The 23,032-nt window shown below is 39.7% G+C and overlaps 1 long non-coding RNA gene across 3 annotated transcripts in view; it reads right to left on the bottom strand.

Annotated features, from left to right (window-relative positions):
• LOC106509856 (uncharacterized) overlaps nt 1-21,632 on the bottom strand; it is a 967,706-nt gene extending 946,074 nt beyond the window's left edge. For 2 of the 3 annotated variants that reach the window (XR_014842304.1, XR_014842305.1), the window contains exon 1: nt 21,051-21,356. This is a non-coding gene — a long non-coding RNA (uncharacterized LOC106509856). Of the gene's footprint in view, nt 1-21,050 lie in introns of all 3 variants that reach the window. The other variant, XR_014842303.1, reaches the window with a different exon arrangement.
• Between the last annotated feature and the right edge of the window lie 1,400 nt (nt 21,633-23,032).

Raw genomic sequence — 23,032 nt, 5'->3', positions numbered from 1 at the left:
TTGCTTATCTTTCTTTCACACTATCTGGGAGTTCCACAAGGACAATGATTGCATTTCTCTGCTATCCTCTCCCTCCTTCCTAGAAACATCATAGATATTCAATACATGTTAATGAATGAACAGTAGAATTAAAGCATGATCATTGAGAAAGACATGTATTGAATCCCCTCTCATCATTATCATTCTCGTCTCAGTATCTATGAAAGGCACGTAATAGGAGAGTCTATAAGTTCCCCCTTATTCTAAACATTGCTTCTAACTCAAGGGATAATTTCAAAAAGAAAAATAAACTAAGAGAATAGTGACTCAAAATAGCCCTGTAACTACAGTGAATGAACAATAGGAGATAGAAATATATGAAATATGATTTATTTAAATCTAGCAATTGAAAAGATTCAGATTCCACTCTATGACAAAATGAAAGCAGCAACATAATCCTAGCTTGTAGTTTTCCCTTTTTTGTAATTTAGCTGGACTACAAAATACCATGTGTGTCTAATTAGGACTTGTTATAATTTAGGGGAAAAAACCTCAAATAGCTTAAAACACATAAAAATGTGAGATTTCCACTGTCCTATTTTTTCTAAACCTCAAGACATTATTTTTTTCTTTTTACAGCTGCACCTGCAGCAAATGAAAGTTCCTGGGCTAGGGGTCAAATCACAGCTGTAGCTGCAGGCCTACACCACAGCCACAGCAACGCTGGATAGGACCCACACCTGCAACCTATGACAGACCCTTAACCCACTGAATGAGGCCAGGGATTGAACCCACAACCTCACAGACACTGTCGGGTTCCTAACCCACGGAGCCACAACCAGAACTTCTAAACATCAAAATATTTTTTATCTCTTTGTTGATTCACAAACCTGGGCAACTTCCCAGGTGAAATCTGAAACTGGCCCCCATAAGTGGAGGGAGTGGAGAGATGAAAGAAAAAGGCAGACCACTCCAGATGGATAGGTGGCAGCATTCACAAGCAAGGGAACTTACATAGGAGGCTTGTCTTGGGCGACCTCAAGATGAGTAATTACTGCACCCACCTACCAGAATCTCCAAGGTTTATATAGAGGCCATACACTGTGCAGATGGTCTCAATAACTCATGACTCTCTCAAGGCTGCATCCTTAAAAACAACTCCCACTATGAGAATGGCAGGTAGAAAGTAGATTCTAAGGACAGGGAGGAGGTGAGGAACCCCCAGTTACCCAAGTCCAGCTCCAGGACCAACTGGTGACCATGTCCTCTCAATGATAATTTCAATACTCCTGTAAACCAATACCACCTTGATTTTCTCAAAGGAAACATGTAATTAAAAAGCAAAATGTGTAATGGTATAAGTAACCTTCTTATCTTTTAAAAAGTCATAAAAGTGTGTTTATTTGAAGAGGAAAGGATATCTTTTTGTGTCACTATCTTAGGAATCATAATTTACAATTTATCAGTACAGCCCCATAAAGAAAGATAAATAATCCTACACTAATGCAAAATGATTATGCAAATAGGAAAGCTTTTAAATTATGGCCTAAAATCTTTCAACATAGGGTAATTGGCTTTTCCCCTTTGCCTTAGTCATCTATACTCAAGCAATTGTATTCCAATTTTCTCTGCCTTCATCATAACCAACTTATCTTTCCATATTCCTTCTTGAGTATCATAATTTTTATACTTATTTAATCTCAGTGGAATGATGGGGTGACTACTCAGGGTAATCAGTTTTGGATCAAAGAAATCATTTAACATTTCCTGAAGTCAAGTGAGTAATATTTTAGAGGAGGGGGTGAGGGAGGGCACAGATTATTGGAACAAGGGGCTGAAGCCCTGGGGGTTCCTTATATGCACAATAGGAAGTACATACAATCCATGGTCTTACAGAACAAACTAAAAATTTCTTGGTGCAATAAAAGGGCATTATACCATATGTCCTATACCCAAGCTTCTTTTTCTTTGTAGGGATAGAGAACTGAAGAAGGGAAATTATAATATAGGAAGGTAAACTGTTTTATGTGCCATAACCCAGAAAGTACAATTTATCCCAGACTTCAGTACACAAAATGAGTACTTCATAGTGCTTATTCAAGTACTATAAGGGAAGGTCTTAGTACTAAGGAAGGTGTGATGATTGCTTATAGTCCACCCAAAACAAGAGGAGCAAACATTCCCAAACCAGCATTGGCCTGTGGAGAATGCATTATTTTTTCTGCTTTTCCAAAAAGCACATCATGGATATTTGCTATAAAATATGCCCATCATCCTCTAATTCTTCTTATCCTGTTCCATTCTCATGGTCCCCAAAGGAGCTGCTAGCTCTTACATGGACACTATAGATTAGCCCAAGGACAGCCATCCTAGCAAGTTGGGCCAATGAATACATTCCCTTGGAAGTTTGGACTGGGCACCAGGGTGAGAGAGAGGGAGGGAGGGCACTCTCTCTTCAGGAGATACAAACTGTCAGCATCATACCGTCATCCACACGGGGATAAGTGTCTGATAAGAGAGATTAATAAATGTGAAATATACTAGAAAGACATTCCTTAGCCATCCATCCACTAAAGGAAGAAAACCACAAGATGGGACTTGTCTGTGTAGGTCACTATCTTTCAGCTCTAAAGTGGCCTTCTCTTAGCATCATTCCATTCCTCAGCAAGAGCACCTCCATTCACCCAGAAGGAGTAGTCAGGAACCTGGTTTGAACTTATCTTTTTTCCCTCATTTCCTATATCCAAGACAATTACAAGCTCACTTCATCATAAACTATAATGATCTTTGGGATCAAATTTCATCTCTACAGCCACTATTCTGATTCAAACAACAGTCTATCTCTCCTTGTCTTCAATAACAACCTCCCAAACAGTCTCCTTCAACCAGACGCACAAGTGAACACTACACTCATTTTACTCACCACACACAGCCAAAGTGAGCTTTCCAAAGTATACGTCTGAAATCATGCGACCTTCTGTCCCCACGCTATCACTATATCCAAAACTCTTCAGTGGCATCTTTTTTCTTTATAACCGCACTTGCAGCATATGGAAGTTCCTGGGCTAGGGGTCGAATCAGAGCTGCAGCTGTAGGCCTACACCACAGCCACAGCAACACCAGATCCAAGCCATGTCTGTGACCTACACCATAGCTCAAAGCAATGCTGGATCCTTAACCCACTGAGAAAGGCCAGGAGTCGAAACTTCATTCTCAAAGAGGCAACATCGGGTTAATTTGCTCAGCCACAATGGGAAATCCTCCAGTGGCATCTTACTCCAATCAAGGTAAAGATAAAATCCTTAAGGCAGCATATAAAACGCTGATTTTCTGAACCCTGTCTCCCTATTAGCACCATCTTATACATCAACTCCTCACTGCCTAAATCTAGGAATATTAGGGACAGTCTGTCTGTCAATCAGCTTTTTCACATGAGGTGGCTATGGTTTTTGAGCTTTTCTAGTGTCCTTTGCTTCAAAGAACTGTTTAGCCTGACCAGTACTACTGGCTATAAATGTTACTCCACCAATCCTGGTAACAAGTGGATATTCCACACAGCTAGCTCTTCTGTTAGGTGCCATTTCCAAAGCAAAGAAAATATTATATAACTGCTTAGCAGCTACGCTGCTCTGTTGAAATGCAATTCTAAATCCAGGGTTTCAAAAGTATTATTCGTGACAGTGATTAATTTTTAAAAATTGATTTTCATAAAACCTCTAGAAGACATCACAAATCAAGGAAAGTTAAGCATTTTTTGCAGGAGAAGAGAAAATAGACTAAATTTTAAGAACTACTTAAATCCTCTCAGAGAGGGGTGCTTGGGAAAAATGTAAACTCTCATGTCTCATTCTGTACCTACTGGATTAGAATCTCTTTGGGATGGCCAACAAACACATGAAAAAATGCTCAACATCGCTGATTATAAGAGGAATGCAAATCAAAACTACCATGAGATATCACCTCACACCAGTCAGAATGGCCATCATTAATAAATCCACAAATAACAAGTGCTGGAGGGGCTGTGGAGAAAAGGGAACCCTCCTGCACTGTTGGTGGGAATGTCAACTGGTACAGCCACTATGGAGAACAGTTTGGAGATACCTTAGAAATCTATACATAGAACTTCCATATGACCCCGCAATCCCACTCTTGGGCATCTATCCAGACAAAACTCTACTTAAAAGAGACACGTGCACCCGCATGTTCATTGCAGCACTATTCACAATAGCCAGGACATGGAAACAACCCAAATGTCCATCGACAGATGATTGGATTCGGAAGATGGGGTATATCTACACAATGGAATACTACTCAGCCATAAAAAAAGAATGACATAATGCCATTTGCAGCAACATGGATGGAACTAGAGAATCTCATCCTGAGTGAAATGAGCCAGAAAGACAAAGACAAATACCATATGATATCACTTATAACTGGACTCTAATATCCAGCACAAATGAACATCCCCTCAGAAAAGAAAATCATGGACTTGGAGAAGAGACTTGTGGCTGCCTGATGGGAAGGGGAGGGGGAGGGAGTGGGAGGAATCCGGAGCTTGGGCTTGTCAGACACAACTTAGAATAGATTTACAAGGAGATCCTGCTGAATAGCATTGAGAACTTTGTCTAGATACTCATGTTGCAACAGAGGAAAGGGTGGGGGGAAAATATAATTGTAATGTATACATGTAAGGATAACCTGATCCCCTTGCTGTACAGTGGGAAAATAAAAAAATTATTAATAAAAAAAATCAAAAAGTAAAAAAAATTTAAAATACTGAGTTGGGAGTTCCTATTGTGGCTCAGAGGGTTAAGAACCCAACTAGTATCCATGAGGATGTGGGCTGGATCTGCGGCCTTGCTCAGTGGATTAAGGATCCAGTATTGCCATGGGCTGTGTTGTACGTCACAGATGTGGCTTGGCTCCTGAGTTACTGTGCCAGCAGCTGCAGCTCCAATTTGATCCCTATCCTGGAACTTCCATATGCTGCAGATGTGGCCCTAAAAAGCTAAAAAAACAAAATCAAAAAGCTGAGTTGTATGGATTCCTTACATATTTTGCATCTTAACCCCTTATCAGATATATGGAACAAATAATTTGCTATATGCTCTCAGGACCATTTCCAAAGAGTTTAAATAATTTTTCTTTTACCTAGTTTTTCACAAGTTTTTTCTGAGGAGTGGGGGAGGGGTGAGTCCCCAGAGCTCTTTATGCTGTTCTGCCAGAAATGAAACCCACATATTTATTTTTAAATAATACAACAAACACATGTGAACTAGAACGACTCTCGTTCAGTGTCTAAGTGCTCTTTATACCATCCCCTGCTTTCCTCACCTCTCAGAGTGACCAAATTTTGAAATTTTATATTGTTTCCTTTACCTTGAAAAGTCATTTTAACAAACAGTTACGCATGTTTAAAATATATAACATTTGGGAGTTCCCGTCATGGCGCAGTGGTTAACGAATCCAAAAATCAGTATTCTGATGAACATTATCACATCAGAATTTACATTCAAATGAGTAATGTCTCTTTGTCAGCAGTTACTTGGAAAAGCTATATTCTTGTTTCATGAAAACCACTGATGCCTATCATTTTTTTCATTGAGATGCAATTGACATATAACATGATACTAGTTTCAGGTTTACAACATAATGATTCAATATTTGTATTTATTGTGAAATGATCACCATTTTTAAAGCTCTTATTTTTTATTTTCCCACTGTACAGCAAGGGGGTCAGGTTATCCTTACATGTATACATTACAATTATATTTTTCCCCCACCCTTTCTTCTGTTGCATCATGAGTATCTAGACATAGTTCTCAATGCTATTCAGCAGGATCTCCTTGTAAATCTATTCTAAGTTGTGTCTGACAAGCCCAAGCTCCGGATTCCTCCCACTCCCTCCCCCCCCGCCTCCCATCAGGCAGCCACAAGTCTCTTCTCCAAGTCCATGATTTTCTTTTCTGAGGGGATGTTCATTTGTGCTGGATATTAGAGTCCAGTTATAAGTGATATCATATGGTATTTGTCTTTGTCTTTCTGGCTCATTTCACTCAGGATGAGATTCTCTAGTTCCATCCATGTTGCTGCAAATGGCATTATGTCATTCTTTTTTTATGGCTGAGTAGTATTCCATTGTGTAGATATACCCCATCTTCCGAATCCAATCATCTGTCGATGGACATTTGGGTTGTTTCCATGTCCTGGCTATTGTGAATAGTGCTGCAATGAACATGCGGGTGCACGTGTCTCTTTTAAGTAGAGTTTTGTCTGGATAGATGCCCAAGAGTGGGATTGCGGGGTCATATGGAAGTTCTATGTATAGATTTCTAAGGTATCTCCAAACTGTTCTCCATAGTGGCTGTACCAGTTGACATTCCCACCAACAGTGCAGGAGGGTTCCCTTTTCTCCACAGCCCCTCCAGCACTTGTTATTTGTGGATTTATTAATGATGGCCATTCTGACTGGTGTGAGGTGATATCTCATGGTAGTTTTGATTTGCATTCCTCTTATAATCAGAGATGTTGAGCATTTTTTCATGTGTTTGTTGGCCATCTGTATATCTTCTTTGGAGAAATGTCTATTCAGGTCTTTTGCCCATTTTTCCATTGATTGATTGGCTTTTTTGCTGTTGGGTTGTATAAGTTGTTTATATATTCTAGAGATTAAGCCCTTGTCCGTTGCATCATTTGAAACTGTTTTCTCCCATTCTGTAAGTTGTCTTTCTGTTTTCTTTTAGGTTTCCTTTGCTGTGTAAAAGCTTTTCAGTTTGATGAGGTCCCATGGGTTTATTTTTGCTCTAATTTCTATTGCTTTGGGAGACTGACCTGAGAAAATATTCATGATGTTGATGTCAGAGAGTGTTTTGCCTATGTTTTCTTCTAGGAGTTTGATGGTGTCCTGTCGAATATTTAAGTCTTTCAGCCATTTGGAGTTTATTTTTGTGCATGGTGTGAGGGTGTGTTCTCCAACTCAGTATTTTTAAATGAGCAAAAACTTGCATAGACATGCCACCAAAGATACACAAGTAGCCAACAGGTACATAACAAGATTTTTAACACTACAAATACACGGGCATATGCAAATCAAACCTCAATATCACCTCACACCTATTAGAATGGCTATTGTCAAAAAACAAAAGACAAAACGTATTGACAAGAATATGGAGAATTTGGAACACCGTTGGTGAGAATATAAAATGGTGGAGCCACTATGGAAAAGAGTACGGAGTTTCTTCAAATAATTAAAAGGAAAACTAACACATGAGCTAGACATCCCACTTCTGGGTATATACTCAAAAGAGCTGAAATAAGAACCTTCAGGAGATATCTACAATTCTCATGTTTACTGCAGCAATATTCACAGTAGCCAAAATGGGAAACATCCCAAACATCCATCAATGGGTAAGAGGAGAAAGAAAATGTGTATATTTATATAATTGAATATTATTCAGCCTTTAAAATGGAGGAAATTCTGCCATATGGAACAACATGGATGAACCTGGAGGGAATTATGCTAAGTGAAAAAAGCCAATCACCAAAGAATAAGTACTGCATGATTCCACTTACACAAGATATCTAAAATAGCCACATTCACGGAAGTAGACAGTAGAATAGTGGGTTGCCAGGCAAAGAGGGGAAATGGTGAGTAGTTGTTCAACAGGTAGGAAGTTTCAGTCATGCCAGGTCAATCAGTTCTAGAGAGCTGCTCTACAGTAGAGTGCCTATAGTCAAAAATGCAAACGTAAAAACTTAAGAGGCTTGATCTCATGTTCAGTGTTCTTACCTCAATTGTTTAAAAAGAAAAGAAATAAATTTAAGGATAACTTCAAGAATTAGGAAGGAAAAAATAAGATAGTCAACTGAAGCTCTAAGGACATTTGCTGAATACAGGGGCACTTGAGATTTGAATTTTTATAAGCCCTCCCAGAGCTCAGGAGAGAGAAGTCCACCAAAATGCGATAAGACACCTGTTTAAAGAAGAGCTGTATATAAAGAATCAAACACAACTTAGAATAGATTTACAAGGAGATCCTGCTGAATAGCATTGAGAACTATGTCTAGATACTCATGTTGCAACAGAACAAAGGGTGGGGGAAAAAATGTAATTGTAATTTATACATGTAAGGATAACCTGACCCCCTTGCTGTACAGTGGGAAAATAAAAAAAATAAAAAGAATTATAGGAGTTCCATTCGTGGTTCAGCAGTTAACGAACCTGACTAGGCAGGTTCGATCCCTGGCCTTGCTCAGTGGGTTAAGGATCCAGTGTTGCCCTGAGCTGTGATGTAGGTTGTGGATGCAGCTCAGATCCCACGTTGCTGTGGTTGTGGTGTAGGCCAGTGGCTGCAGCTCCAATTCAACCCCTAGCCTGGGAACCTCCATATGCCCTAAAAAGAAAAAAAAAAGCATTATATCCTCAGACCTCAGAAAAAGAGTGAAGTTGAAATAAGTCTGTGCCTACTCTCAGTTCCAAATAATATTAAGTCAAACACTCCTATCCTGAGCCTTGGCACTGGATGAAGAAGAACAAAAAGAAAAATTTCCTTGAAAATTCTCAACCAAAAATCAGCCCTTGTCTGAGTTCCCAGCCTAAATCCATTCTTCCTGAATAATTCCAAACTGCTCAAGCCAAGAATTTAAATTCCAGTACTATCAGACTTAAGGCTTTTAATGAACCTAAAATATAAAACAATTGCATCTAATACTTCTAAGGAAATTTTTTGTTTTGAAAATATGAGCAACAAGCAAAAAACAAAACAAATAAACAATGAAATTCAAAAATAAAGGGTGTTCTCTTGTAGCACAGCAGGTTAAAGATCCAGCATTGTCACTGCAGCCACTTGGGTCACCACTGCAGCATGGGTTCAGTCCCTGACCCAGGAACTTCCACATGTCCCAGGTATGGCCAATAAATAAATAAAATTTCAACAAAAGAAAAATTCAAGGGAGTTCCTGTCATGGCTGAGTGGTTAACGAATCTGACTTGGAACCATGAGGTCGTGGGTTCGGTCCCTGGCCTTGCTCAGTGGGTTGGGGATCCGGCGTTGCCATGAGTGTGGTGTAGGTTGCAGATGCGGCTCATATCCCAAGTTGCTGTGGCTCTGGCATAGGCCAGCAGCTATGGCTCTGATTCACCCCCTAGCCTGGGAACCTCCATATGCCACTGGAGCGGCCCAAAAAATGGCAAAAAGACAAAAAAAAAAAAAAGAAAGAATGAAAAGAAAATTCAGTAATTGAAATCAAATGGATAAAGGAGAGGTTTAAAAACCTATCTGACAAAGCTGGAGGGACAGTATTGAACCGGGTGATGAGTAATGATATACTAATACTTAGATAATGTTTAAATACTTGCTCACTATTCCAACCACTTCAAAAATATTAATTCATTTAATCCTCAGAACAATCGTATGAAGTATCATTAATTTTCCTATTTTCAGATAAGAAAAAAAAGAGGGCATGGATTAAATAAATTGCCTGACATCATAAAACTAATTTTAAGGAGGAGCTTCCTCCCAAACAGAGGCAAAAAATTCCAGGGAAGATAATTTAACCTATCCTCAAAATTATTACCTTAAATCCTTAGATTAATTGATAACAATTAGTCTGTTAGTCTATTGTATACTTTATATTCTCGAAGAATAGTTTGGGTATAATTATTGTTTTTATACTTACAATTATCACTTAGTTTATATTTCTAGAGAAGAAAAAACTTGAATGGCATCAGAGAGATCTAGCCATTTAATCCTTAAGACTGTAATCCATACATCACCATATCTTATGCATGTATTCATACAAAGATGTGAAACAGCTTTCTGGAAATAAAATCAATAATATCAACATATTAATTAAAAATGTCAAGACCAAGAAAATCTAAATTAGAATAAAAGATCAAGCCTCAATAGAGGTAGAAGCTCCTAGGTTTCCTGGAGGGATTACTTTGAATGGAGCCATGGAGGTTACATAGACCATCAGACAACCACATTAAGGAAAAATAAGGGTGCACCCTATAAAACCTCATCTTACTCATATAGGCCAGTGTCTTGGCAGTTCGTTTTTAGGAGCTTTATTCGGAGATTTTCCCCAAACTTTTTGATACAATTTCTCAGTTGTTTCTCATTGACCACGGATAGCTTGAATTCACCCTTTTAAACTTCATATTGATTATCTCAAGTTTGCTTTTCTGCGAGTCTTTATGGAGTCAATTATGACAGCATCATTTCTCTGACTTAATATTTTTCTCAAAATATAATTTTTTTCTGTATTTTAGTGCATTTTCCCACTCTTTTATTATCCTGGGGAAAACCAATCCTAAGGACATTTTATACAAAATTGTTTGGTTTCTGGAACTCAATACATTTTATAGTGTTTGAAACATTTCACTGTCCATCCTGGTCATTTTGCTTTCCTCAAAAATAAATTTATATTGATTCATGATATACCACAGTTTTCCATTATTCCAGCTAGGCACATTTTTAGGTTATTTCTCCAAACTTTACTCTTTACAAAAGCATTAAATATAGTATGAGATAGAGTTTTGTGACTTCATCAAAAAAAGTAACGGTTTTCATCTAAAGATGCAGTTTTGGGGGTTTTATTACAGTACACATTCTGAATATTTGCAGATTTGAGTCAAATATCCCCATGGATTTTTTTAGAAATATGTTACACATGAATTTTTTTTCCATTATAGTTGGTTTACAGTGCTCTGTCAATTTCTACTGTACAGCAAAGTGATCCAGTCATATACATATATATACACACACACATACAGTGTATTCTTTTTCTCACATTATCCTCCATCATGTTCAATCACAAGTCACTAGATATAGTTCCCTGTGCTAAACAGGAGAATCTCATTGCTTATCCACTCCAAGTGCAACAGTTTGCATCTATTAACCCCAGACTCCCAGTGTAACCCACTCCCTCCCCCTTGGCAACCACAAGTCTGTTCTCCAAGTCCATGAGTTTCTTTTCTGTGGAACAGTCCTTTTGTGCCATATATTAGGATGTCGGAAACTTGTAATTCTAAAATTGAAAATTGTAAAAAAAAAATATTTTTGAAGAGGTATTTATTACCTTATACCATTCTTAAATATGTACTTGATAATACATATATATATATACATACCAATTAGAAAATTAAACTTTAGACTTGAAGCTGAAGAACAAAGTGATAAGAAGAGGAAAGCAACTATTTTTCCCAGGAAAGTAAATAATTTTACTTTAGGTCAGCCTTTTGGAATGCAGTCAGACAAACCAAAATAAGAAATGAGATGCAACTGGCAGGAAGACAGAAAAGACAGTAAAAAAGTGACTCAGTGACTCCAGAGTAAGAAGAGGATAAAGAAACACATTGCCCCTTTATTACATGGAGAGAAAAGCAATAACAGTGGATACCAAAAAGCCACAGGTTTAAAATTGTTTTGTTGAGGATATTATTTTTTTTTTCCAAACTGAGTCAAAACTTCATGGCTAAGATGAAAGGATTAGAAGGACTAGCACATTGAAGAAACTGTTCAAAATGCTTTCTGCATTGTGACTTCCTAGGATATTTACTATCTAAACACCATATTTTCAAACATAACCATATATTATGTTGTATTTTATCCAATGGTTTTAAATAAACACATATGCACACATACCTACACCTATCTATCAGTATATTCTAATTACACTGCAAATTTGTTGAGTGGAGAAACTGTTTTATACTTACTTTATAATGCCAGCTTTGACTAAAGTAGATAGCAGATAGTCTAAAAATATTTGTTAAATTGAACTAGGATTAGTAAAACATCTGATGACATTTATCAAAAGTCAGATCTTTCAGAAGATCTGACTTTCAGAAAAGTAAAATACAATACACTGTAGCAACTTGTATTTAATCTTGATTATTCAGATGCCTTAGATACTTATTTTCGTTATGGTATGTGTCTCAGGGGGGTTCAGGTTTTAATTTTTATCAATGAGAGGAAAGACTCAGAAATATTTAGTAACAGATTTTTTTATTGCAACATTATAGACAACCCAGTTTGGATGGTATGCACCATTTTAAAATCTATGTTCACTGTGTAGCTTCCACAATTTATGGACATAAAATGTTCAAAGCACAGAAGCAAGAGGTATACATTCAAATAAGGATTTTAGCTCTATCCTACAAGAGCTGTGATAGAAACCATTCATTTTCAGCTCTGGTCCAACCTAGGAAAGCCTCTCCCTTCACAACATTCCCCCCAGCCCAGTAGGCAGGTAGAGTGTTGAACATGAGATGCACAAGGATGCCAACAGTGAGCTCAGATTCAGAAAAAGATATCTTTAGGACCATGAAACCCAAAAAGAAATCACTCTCAGGGTGGTATATGCTAGATGCCAGGAGATAAGAGAAAGAAAGTATAGGAGAGAAAGAGCTGCATTGTTTCTATAGGTTAGGGAGCAGTGTATCAACTGAATTTCAAGATAGTGTAGACCCAAAGGGTGGCCATTTTTTTGCAATTAGTAATGAGGGCCCTGATATGGGGAAGGGAGCAGCCCCGTGAAATACAGCACAGGATAAGAATGGTTTAAGACACTAAAGACAACCCTAGGCAAGGTTATCTAAAACAAAGACACAAATCTGAACCCAGGTATTCCCATCATGGCTCAGTGGTAACCAACCCAACTAGTATCCATAAGGACATGGGTTCCATCCCTGGGTTAAGGACCCTGCATTACCGTGAGCTGTGGTATAGATTGCAGACATGGCTCAGATCTAACATTGCTGTGGCTGTGATGTAGGCTGGCAGCTGTAGCTCCAATTTGACCCCTAGCCTCAGAACTTCCATATGCAGCAGGTGCAGCCCTAAAAAGCAAAAAATAGAAAACAACAACAACAAAAATCTGGACGTTCCTGTTGTGGCTCAGCAGAAATGAATCTCGCTAGATCCATGAGGATGCAGGTTCAGTCCCTGGCCTCATTCAGTGGGTTAAGGATTCAGCATTGCCCATGAGCTGTGGTGTAGGTCACAGACACAGCTTGGATCCCATGGTAGCTGTGGCTGTGGCAAAGGCCAGCAACTACAGCTCCAATTTGACCTCTAGCCTGGGAACCTCGATATACTGTGGTGCAGCCCTAAAAAGACCAAAAAAAAAATCTGAACCTGACCAGAAAAGAGATGAAAATATGCTTACCAAGGTACATCATATATTAGTATCCTGAAGTAAGGGTTCAGGTAACTGAGCTGACACTTGGCTCAGATACTGTCATTTTCTAACTATTTAATCCTAGGAACAGGAAACTAACCATTACATGTCTCAGTAGCACTTACTTTACATATTGTAAAAAATGACATGTGATTATTTAAAAGCCCCTGCTCTGACACTGGACAGGTTACAGGTGGACAGCAAGTAGTGCCTATTTTTATTATTTCTTTCTCTTGTCGCTCTAGTTATTCTTTTACAAAAAGTGGATAGGACACTTTCATGCTTCTCATTCTGCAGTGTCACTTTGGTTACTTTCAAATAATGCTATGCTTTCTTCACATATGCAGAATGAAAGCAACTCTTTCAAAGTCACAAAGTCAAATGGATAAGCAATGCCAACTCAAGAAAGGAAGCCTAACAAGCTAGTGTCTCTTTTTGGTTTTTTTGAATGTTCGGGGTGGGGGGGGGGGGGCGCTCTAGAAAATAGTGGCAGGGGTTTCAGTTTTTTTCACCTTTTATCTTGGTAATTATGAGTTCAGGGGACAGGAGATGATTGCTTAGAAGGTTAGCAAAAGTACTACTCTTTCACCACAATATTCAGATCTAAGAAAACTGAGCATCAGAATCTTAAAATTTTAACTATTGAGGGTTCAACATAAACCGTCAGTACATGTTATTATGTCTTTAAAAGGAAACTGACACAGGCTAATCAATTTCACGGGATCACATGTTAATTATTAACAGAAACCATGTACTTGTTTTTCTTCAGATGTTACAAAATGAAGCTAAACCCTCTGTAGAAAACAGTACAATATAAATGACAGGGAAACATTTAAGATCAAGATTTGATACTTGAAGTCTCTCACTGACAATTATCATTTGATACATGAAGTTGCTGACTTACTGTTACTTTCCTTGACCTGGTGCTACTTTAGAAGACATAATTACCAACACCTTTGATTGTCTCTATCACTAAGTTTGAGTGATTCACTTTTGAGAAGGAGAGTTGGAGGATCTGGAGCAGAGATAACAGTCAGCATCACTGAACTCTCTCCCTCCCACACTCTATCCTCACCTGCTTCCACCTTACCCTCTTCTTCCAGAAAGGAGTGATGTTGCTGCAATGAGTCATTGGAGCTCAGTGCCACACAACCCTGTACTTCAGGAAAAGGCTTTTGTCTTCTTGACTTGTTTGGACAAATATGTCCATCAAAAACAAAACAAAAAATAAATAATGTAAGGTCCAAGACTCCAGACTAGACTGCAGCTATCATAAAAAAGAGTTCTGTTTCTCACTGTGTAATCACTCACTGCCCAGTTACTCGTAATTTCAGCTATCCAAGGCAGGACCACCCTTTATGTTCCTCAAAATAGAGTTGGCTCATGGTTATCTTTTTTAAATGTACTTATTTACAAAAACAAAGCATATTTTTTTTAACTATACCAAGAGTGATTTATTAGAGAAAATAATACTTGGTTTCAGAATTTCTCAAATCTAGCAAAAATATCCATAAAATCCTCCTAACAACTGGCTTAAGAGCAAAAATCTATACATAAGAAAAAAAGATGACTACAATAACTTTCTTCCACACTACCACAGGTTTCTTGCAGAAATGTGAGCTCCGAAGCTTTTCCCTGAAAATTATTCACTTGAGAAAGTTTAAACAATTGGGCAGAAATGACTGACAGAATGTTTTCTTCAGAATAAATGACTGCCACATGCAGCTTAGTGCCATTCACATGGAAAGACCTTAATAAACGCATGTTGATGGATGTGTATGTTTTAGGTACATATGCCATTAGCATCATTGATCCACATTCTTTTCACCATGATGCTTTAGTTAAACATGAAGGGGTAGTGTTTACAATGTGTTTCAGGGTTCAGTCAACCAGTCAACACACATTTATTAAGTTCCTGTTATTCACCTATTTATTCACTCATTCAATAAATTTTATTCTACCACTATAATATGCCCATGAACCCAAATGAGTTTCCATTTCCTCCAGATACTTGCAGGCTGGTGAGGAGAAGGGGAAAATAAATAAGGAAGCAAATAAATAAGTAAGATGGGTACTAAGTGCTTAAAACAAGGTAATGGGATAGAGTTTGACTTGAAGGAGAGAGATGATCTATTTTAGAAACCAAAGACAGGAAAAAACTCTCTGAGAGACTGGCTTCTGAAATAAAAGTAGTTAGTCATTCAAATACCTGAAGAAAGAAATACCTAAGCAAACAGAAGATTTATGGTAAAAGCACTGGAATGGGAATGAGTTTAGTTATTTTGAGCGCCAAAGACTAATATGGCTGAAACAAGAATAATAAATATTTTGATTTTTATCTTAATTGTAGCGAGAAGACAGTTGGGCAGTTTTTAAAAACAGATTTATTGGAGAATAATTAGTGCAAACATTTTGTGCAAAAAAAAAAAAATTCCTTCATTTTAAGAATGCAGTTCAATGAGTTTGTCAAACGTGTATGATCATGTAACCATCACCCTACCAGCATAATTAAGATATAGAATCACACCACAAATTTTCCTTGTGCTCTTCCGCAGCAAATCCCAACCTTACAAGCCAGTCAGTAACTGTTAAGATATACAAGTCTGGACTCGGGGAAAAGTTCAGATCTAGAGTCTCAACATCAGATGATATTTAAGATGAAAGAATCAAATGGGAGAATGAAAGAGAGAGAGACCTAGGGCCTTGAAATCTTGGAAAGAAGCAAAGAAGCTCATACATTGAGAAGAGCTATCGAGTGAAGCAGGAAGAAAATAAGTGATATTACAGAAGCCAAAAGCAACCATTTCAAGTAGAGAATGGTCAGCTGTGTCAAATACCAAGTAAGATGAGGTCTTATTATTGACTTGTCAAGCTGGAAATTGTTAATTACCTTGATAAGACCTATTTTAATGGCTCTGTGCCAGACACCGAAAAATGCTTGGTATGACACAGTGAACAAACCAGATATGATATTCCTGCTTGGAATTTACTGGCTAGAATGTGTGCCTTCAGTTTTGTTCTTTATTAACTGTATGTTGGGAATTTAACACATAACTATTTCACAGAAGCGTTTCGAACCATGGAGGAAACTGAAGTTTTGATTTTCACTTTTTTTTTTTTTTTTTAAACAGCCATATCTGTGGCATATGGAAGTTCCCAGGCTAAAGGTCAAATCAGAGCTGCAACTGTAGACTTACACCTCAGCCACAGCAGCACCAGTTCCAAACTGCATCTGAAACCTACGCTGAATTTTGCGGCAACACAGGATCTTTAACCTACTAAGCAAGGTCAGGGATCGAACCCTCATCCTCATGGACACTATGTTAGGTTCTTAACCTGCTGAGCCACAACAGGAACTTCTGACTTCTACTCTTCATCATCTCAATGAAATTTTGATACAACTACACTAAAAAAGAATGAAATGTTATAATTTTAATGCTAACAATGAGGGGAGGATATTTATCTTACATTTAAAGGGAAAGATTTACTCTTTTATAAATTAATAATTCAGAATGTGTTTGAAGACACAACCAATTAGCTGCAGTAATTTGCATTTTATGTTTTTTCATTAGTTTCCTAAGTCTTTTTCCGCCGTCTCTATAATGAAAATGCCATCTTTCAAAGGTGAATAGCTTTTTTTATTTGCTTGGTAATGAGCTTTCTTTAATTATCAATTGGCTAATTTCATAGATTTCAAGGAAAAACATAGCTGCTGGTGTTGGAAGACTAGCACAACGAAGTGATATTAAGTTTTCTTTTTTAACTTAGTGCCAAAATTCGTTTTTAAACAAAAGTGTATTGGGTAGCTTTTTTGTTTCTACAGTTTGTTGTTGTTGTTATTTATTTTATGGCTTTTGCTGATTTTTTTTAATATAGATTGGATTCAGACCAATATTCACCAAACATCTAATGCAAACTCTACAAAGTGCTGTATACTTGACTTATTTAATCCAAACCTCAGTGGTATATTCCCCCCACAGCATTACAGGAAGACAAATGACAAGTGAGCATAAGACAGAACACAAGTAAAAACTCTGCATCATAAATTATTTCTTCCTCCAAATGCATACAAATTTTTATTCTCAGGCCTAACCCACCAAGGGCAAAAAGGACTGAGACAGAGATGTGTCTAGTATATTTGAAATCTAACTGACAAGCTTAAAAACATAAATCCAATATTATCATTAATAAAAGTTAGGTACACTGGAAACTCCATTAACCATCTGTGATTTAATTGTTTAACTGTTCAGCAGGCAAACTTTCACTCTGGGTGGTATCTTTAAGCAACTGAGGGGTCTGGTTATTTAAAACTGGTGAAATCTAGTTTGTAAATATTTAGAGATTTATTGTTCACCACAATAAATCTTATGGTCCTGTATAGCAGTCTAAAGGGAAAAAAAAGAAGAAATTCTTGAAAAACAATGTGTACACCAAAATCAAAATTGAAAAGAATAGCACATTTATAGGAGAGAAGATATCTTTGTTCTTCACAGGCCTGAGGAAAATGGTGACGTGAAGAAGTCTGGTTCTTAGACTCCCTACACCAGGCATAAAGACCAGATCCTTATTTCCATAAACTTCCACCACAGGTCTTCCACCAACAGACTGTCAATCAGGATAGATCACGCAACGCTGGCATTACAAGCAACACCCAAATCTCAGTGGCTTAACCCTCACAAAAGCCTGCTGTAAAATCCAGGGCTGTAAGTCCTCAGAGGCAATTCACTGGTCTGACTCCTTCTGTCTATGGTATATATTTCTACATGTTCCATGCTCCCTACAGCAGAGGAAGAGAGCACTGGGGAGTCAGAGACCTAAGCCAGTAATCAAATGCCTCAGCAGAGAAGCCACAGCCATCTTACAACCCAAAGGCCATAACTAATCACATAAGCCTGCCTCACAGCAAGGGATGAGGCAAAGTGTCATCTGCCGTGTGCCCCGAAAAAAAGAGGAGTATCAAAAACCAATGAGCACTAGAAGTTCCAATACACTGGCTCTGAAAGAATGCCCAAGCTCTCGATCTTTCCTACTCTGCAAAATTGGCTCTGATTTCCAAAGCTGTCAGAAACCGTACCATCCTGACACCTCCACCCCTCGTGAGACACATGAACAACGCAAGGGAGGAGAAAGACCTTGGCCTGCATTCCTCAACTCAGCAGACAAGACTTCTCTGACCATTCCTGCGATTGTTCCACCAAATCATGACTCTTCCACTCCTCCACTTCAGACTTGTTTATCAAAATGCCTACCAGCATCTCCACTTGTGTGTCCAAAAGAGATCTCAAACCAGCATGCCCCAAACGGAACTCCTCATCAGTATGTAGAAATAGGTGCCACCCAATCTCAGTGAAAGGTAAGTCCATTTTCCCAATTGCTCAGCCTAAAATCAAGGAGTCCTCCTTGACTATTCTCTGTCATACTGCATATCCGATCCATCAGGAAATTCTTTTCCCTCTAACTTCAAAACCTGTTCATGGCTGGCATCATCTGGCTGAATCACACTTCTGGTGATTCAGTGCCTCTTCCACAAGGGCATCTCCTTGGTATGTGTTAACTAACCTGTGATGCAAATATCATTACACTCTGTACCAACCCCAATAGGTCCATCTGCATGCCTCCTCCCCAGACCTATCTATACCCAATATGCTAATCTTGCTCCTTCCAGAACATGATCAATCAGCTTAGCCCTTTTGTCATTGCCCATCAGTCCCTATTTATCCTTATTTCAGGCAATTTCTCTCTATAAATCAAGTGGGCTACCAAGGAAAATATCCAAAGTTGTGTCCACTGGGGGAATTTCCCCTCTCCATTGTCCTTCAGAGCCACCTCAGAATGGGGTTGTAGTATGCTGACATCCACAACAGTCAATATTGATATTCACATGCCACAGAAACCCATTAATGAATCAAGCTTGGATTTTTCCCTTCTCTTTCAGTTAGTTATAAGGAATCCCACTCTGCTTCATAAGACCTAGGTATAAGCGAAATTAAAGGTACAGGTGCAACTGTGATGGGTGATATGGGAATCAGGATTTCTGTTCTGTTCGGGGCATCTGTAGTTTACCCTGTACCCACTATACCTGCTCAATCCCACTCCCAGATGTAGTTCAAGACCCACCAAATTAGAATACTGATGGACCCGCCTTGGTGGATCCGACTAGTGTTTAGTTCATGATGGGCAGTTATGGCATCAATGAGTCAGCTGGGGCAGTAGCAGGACAGAATCTTATTTTCAAATAATAGATAGTTCTCTGCTGCAGATGGCAGGTACTTACTCCACAAACTTAGGCGTCTACTCTCAGGCTCTCCTGTCGTAGCTTGGCTCAGGTTCCAGTGCAACATTCTTTTCTCCCACTGATAACTCCAGGACTATGGAGTTTCCAAGTGGTCTGTCCAAGCCATAGGACTGCTTGTATCACAGTCTAGATATGCTACAGAGTGCTTTCTGTAATCATTCAGCAAATGATTGGAGCAATATATCCAAGTGCGAAGTATGTTGCTCACCAAAACCTGAGGAAGTTTACCAGGTTTTCCTGCTGCTGCTTTAGGCATGTGGTGGGCCCCTGAATCTACAGGGTTTATCTCCTACCCTCTGAACCTCACATCTCTTCCTAAGGCTTTCAGAGTACTCGCCACTTGTAGCTTATTATTATATTATATATATAATATATTGATATAAAATATTGATATATAAAAAATATTGATGCCATCAATATAAAAGAACAATGTGGTGTTCCATAGAATGTATAAATATTCCAGGTCCCATTTGACCCATATTATGACAGAGATAAGAAGAAATCGCATTGCTCCAGAGCCAGATCCTGATGATATAATATTGTACCTGGGAACTGCTTCTGACATATCTTCCTGATGAATATGGAAAACACATTTGGCAGATCAATAACCACAGACCACATACCCACAATTGTGTTAATCTCCTCTAACAAAGATACTACATGTAACACAACAACTGCAATTGGGCTTCCTATTTGGTTAAGTTTGTAGTGATCTCTCTTACCAACCACCATCCATTTGGTTTTAGTAGGGACCAGGGAATTAATTAAAATGGGGAAAGAAGGGGACCACAACACCTGCAACTGCTGTTAACTGCTAGGTCAATTCCAATCCCATATTTTAGACCTGGGTAATGACCTTAGTGGTGCACTTAGTGGGTCCATGAACCCACTGGGCTCAGGAAAGAATGATCTGGGCTAGAATTACCTCCCCCTCAGATTCCTTTACCCTAAAAGCAGAATTATAATGCGCGCGGGTTGGGGGGGGGGGGTCTTTGTACCGTTTTCAGCTACATTTGTAGCTTTGACGGGTAACTTAAAAAAAGGAAAGTGCAGTGGTTTTTTAAAGCCGCTGAATCAGCCATCAATTAAAAGGCAGTCAGGAGATGGGCAAGATGGCAGAGTAGCCAGGACCCTGAGCTCCCCCCGCCACAAGCACAGCCAAACCACCACTATCTGCGGAACAACCGACTATGAAAAAGACCAAAAGTACCAGAAAAGATCTTCTGCAAGCGAAGACATAAAGCCAGGTAGGAGGAGCGGCCTCTCCTATAATCAAGTCTCACCCTGACGCCCCCACCCCCGTGGGCGGTCCACTAGCTGGAGAATAATTACAGTGCAGAGGTTCTCACACAGGGGTGAGAGGTCCGAGCCCCATACCAGGCTCCCAGACCGAAGGTCCTGTACCGGGAGGACAAGACCCCAGGGTGTTTGGCTTTGAACGCCAGTGGGGCTTAGCCTGGGGTGTCCCAGTGGACTGCGGTAGGTGGGAAAGAGAAACGTCACTCTTAAAGGTGCATGACAAATATCACGCGCCCCCCGCCCCCCGGGCCCAGGGCAAAGGCAGTAATTTGACAGGAGCCGAGGCCAGCCCTACCTGCCGGTCTTGGAGCGTCTCCTGGAGAGGCAGGGTCCTTCCACAGCGTATGGGGGCAGCCATATTTGGGAGCTCCTTCTAAGCTCATTCTACCGCAAGCGGCAGGTGCCACAGGGCGTCATTACCCGGCTCCTCCCTCTCGCTCATTAGCGCTCAGATCCCCACCCCACCCCGACCCCCACCCCCTGGCCCCGCACAACAGCCTGCAGGTGCCAGGGCAGGGAGCCACGGGCCAGACAAGTAATTGGGCCGGGATGCAGCCCCATCCTTCAGCAAACAGGCTGCATGGAGACTTCCTGAGCTCACAGCCTCTGGCTTCCTGAGCCCTCTAGACCCACAGCTACACACAGCCTGGCCCACCAGAGGGCCATGATCCAGCTCCACCCGCCAGTGCGCAGGCCCAGCCCTGCCCACTAGCCGGCCCACACAAGCTTTGGCCACCCCCGGACTCCATTCCCAGCTATGTCAGGAATCAACATACACACACATATACCCCAGCCATCTGATACTAGCTCTTGGATCCTTGGGCCCTGCAGCCAGACCCAAGGACCTGGTTCTGCCTGGAGTAGTCTGGCACTAACTGCAGGACGTGATTCATCTGGGGCAGGCAATAGCCCCAGAGTCTTCTGGACCCTGACCCTGGACCCATAGCCAGCCCTTGCCCCAGGGCCCGCTAGGGTTCTGCAGCCAGCTGCCTAGTGACAGGCCCTACCAACTAGCAACCAGCAGCACCCACACAAGACAGGGCCTGGAAACCAGCCAGACTTTCAGATTGCCCACATAGCTCACCACAAAAGAAGGACCCACTGCAGCCCCCTTAGGAGGAACCCCTAGAGCATATGGCTTGGGTGACAAGAGGGGAGTGCACTGGTGGGACATATAGGCATCTCCTACAGAGCCCACTTCTGCAAGGTAGAGAAATATAACCTGCCACATATACAGATACATATATGAAGAAATACAAATATATACAAATATAAATACATATACAAGTATATACAAATACAGATACAAATAGCAACTTAGACAAAATCAGGTGGCAGAGGAACATGTTCCAGATGAAGGAACAAGTTAAAACCTCAAAAGAACGAAGTGTAGTGGAGATAGGCAATCTGCCAGAGCAAGAGTTCAAAGTAATGATCATGAAGCTAATGAAAGAACTCGGGAGGAGAATGGATACACAGAGTGAGAAGTTAGAAGTTTTTACCAAAGAGTTAGAACACATAAAGCCCAACCAGAGATGAAAAATACAATAACTGAAATGAAAACGACACTAGAAGGAATCGGTAGTAGACGAAATGATGCAGAAGAATGGATCAGGGAGCTGAAAGACAGTGGTGGAAACCACTGTCACTGAACAGAAAAAATAATGAAACAGTTTGAAAATGAAAAAGAATGAGGACAGTTTAAGAGACCTCTGGGACAACATCAAGGACACTGATACTTGCTTTATAGTGTACCCAGAAGGAGAAAAGAAAGTGAAAGGGGTCAAGAACATATTTGAAAACATAGTAGCTGAAGAATTCCCTAATCTGGGAAAGGAAACAGTCACCCAAGTCCAGGAAGAGCAGAGTCCCAAAGAGGAATACACCAAGACACACTGTAATTAAAATTACAAAAATTAAAGATAGAGAACATGATAAGCAGCAAGGGAAACGCAACATATAACATAAAAAAAGGAACTCCCATAAGCCTATCAGCTGATTTTTCACCAGAAACTCCAGGCCACAAGGGAGTGGCACACCTCATTTAAAGGGAAGAAAGGGACTACATCCTCCTATGACCAAGAAAATTCTCCCCAGCAAGGCTGTTATTCAGATTAGATGAAGAAATCAATAGCTTTACAGACAGGCAAAAGCTAAAAGAGCTCAGCACCACCAAGCCAGCTTTACAACAAATATTAAAGGAACTTCTCTAGGAGACAAAGACCATAACTAGAAATAAGAAAATTGCAAAGTGAGAAAGCTCACCAGTAAATACAA

This window comes from Sus scrofa, chromosome 3, assembly GCF_054392235.1.
Source record: "Sus scrofa isolate SSC_HxYL_T2T_F1_AM1 chromosome 3, Sscrofa_HxYL_maternal_Yorkshire_Landrace_v2.0, whole genome shotgun sequence".
NCBI classification, from domain to species: domain Eukaryota; kingdom Metazoa; phylum Chordata; class Mammalia; order Artiodactyla; family Suidae; genus Sus; species Sus scrofa.
Note: the sequence above shows the minus strand (reverse complement) of the source record. Positions and strands in the feature narration are given on the sequence as shown.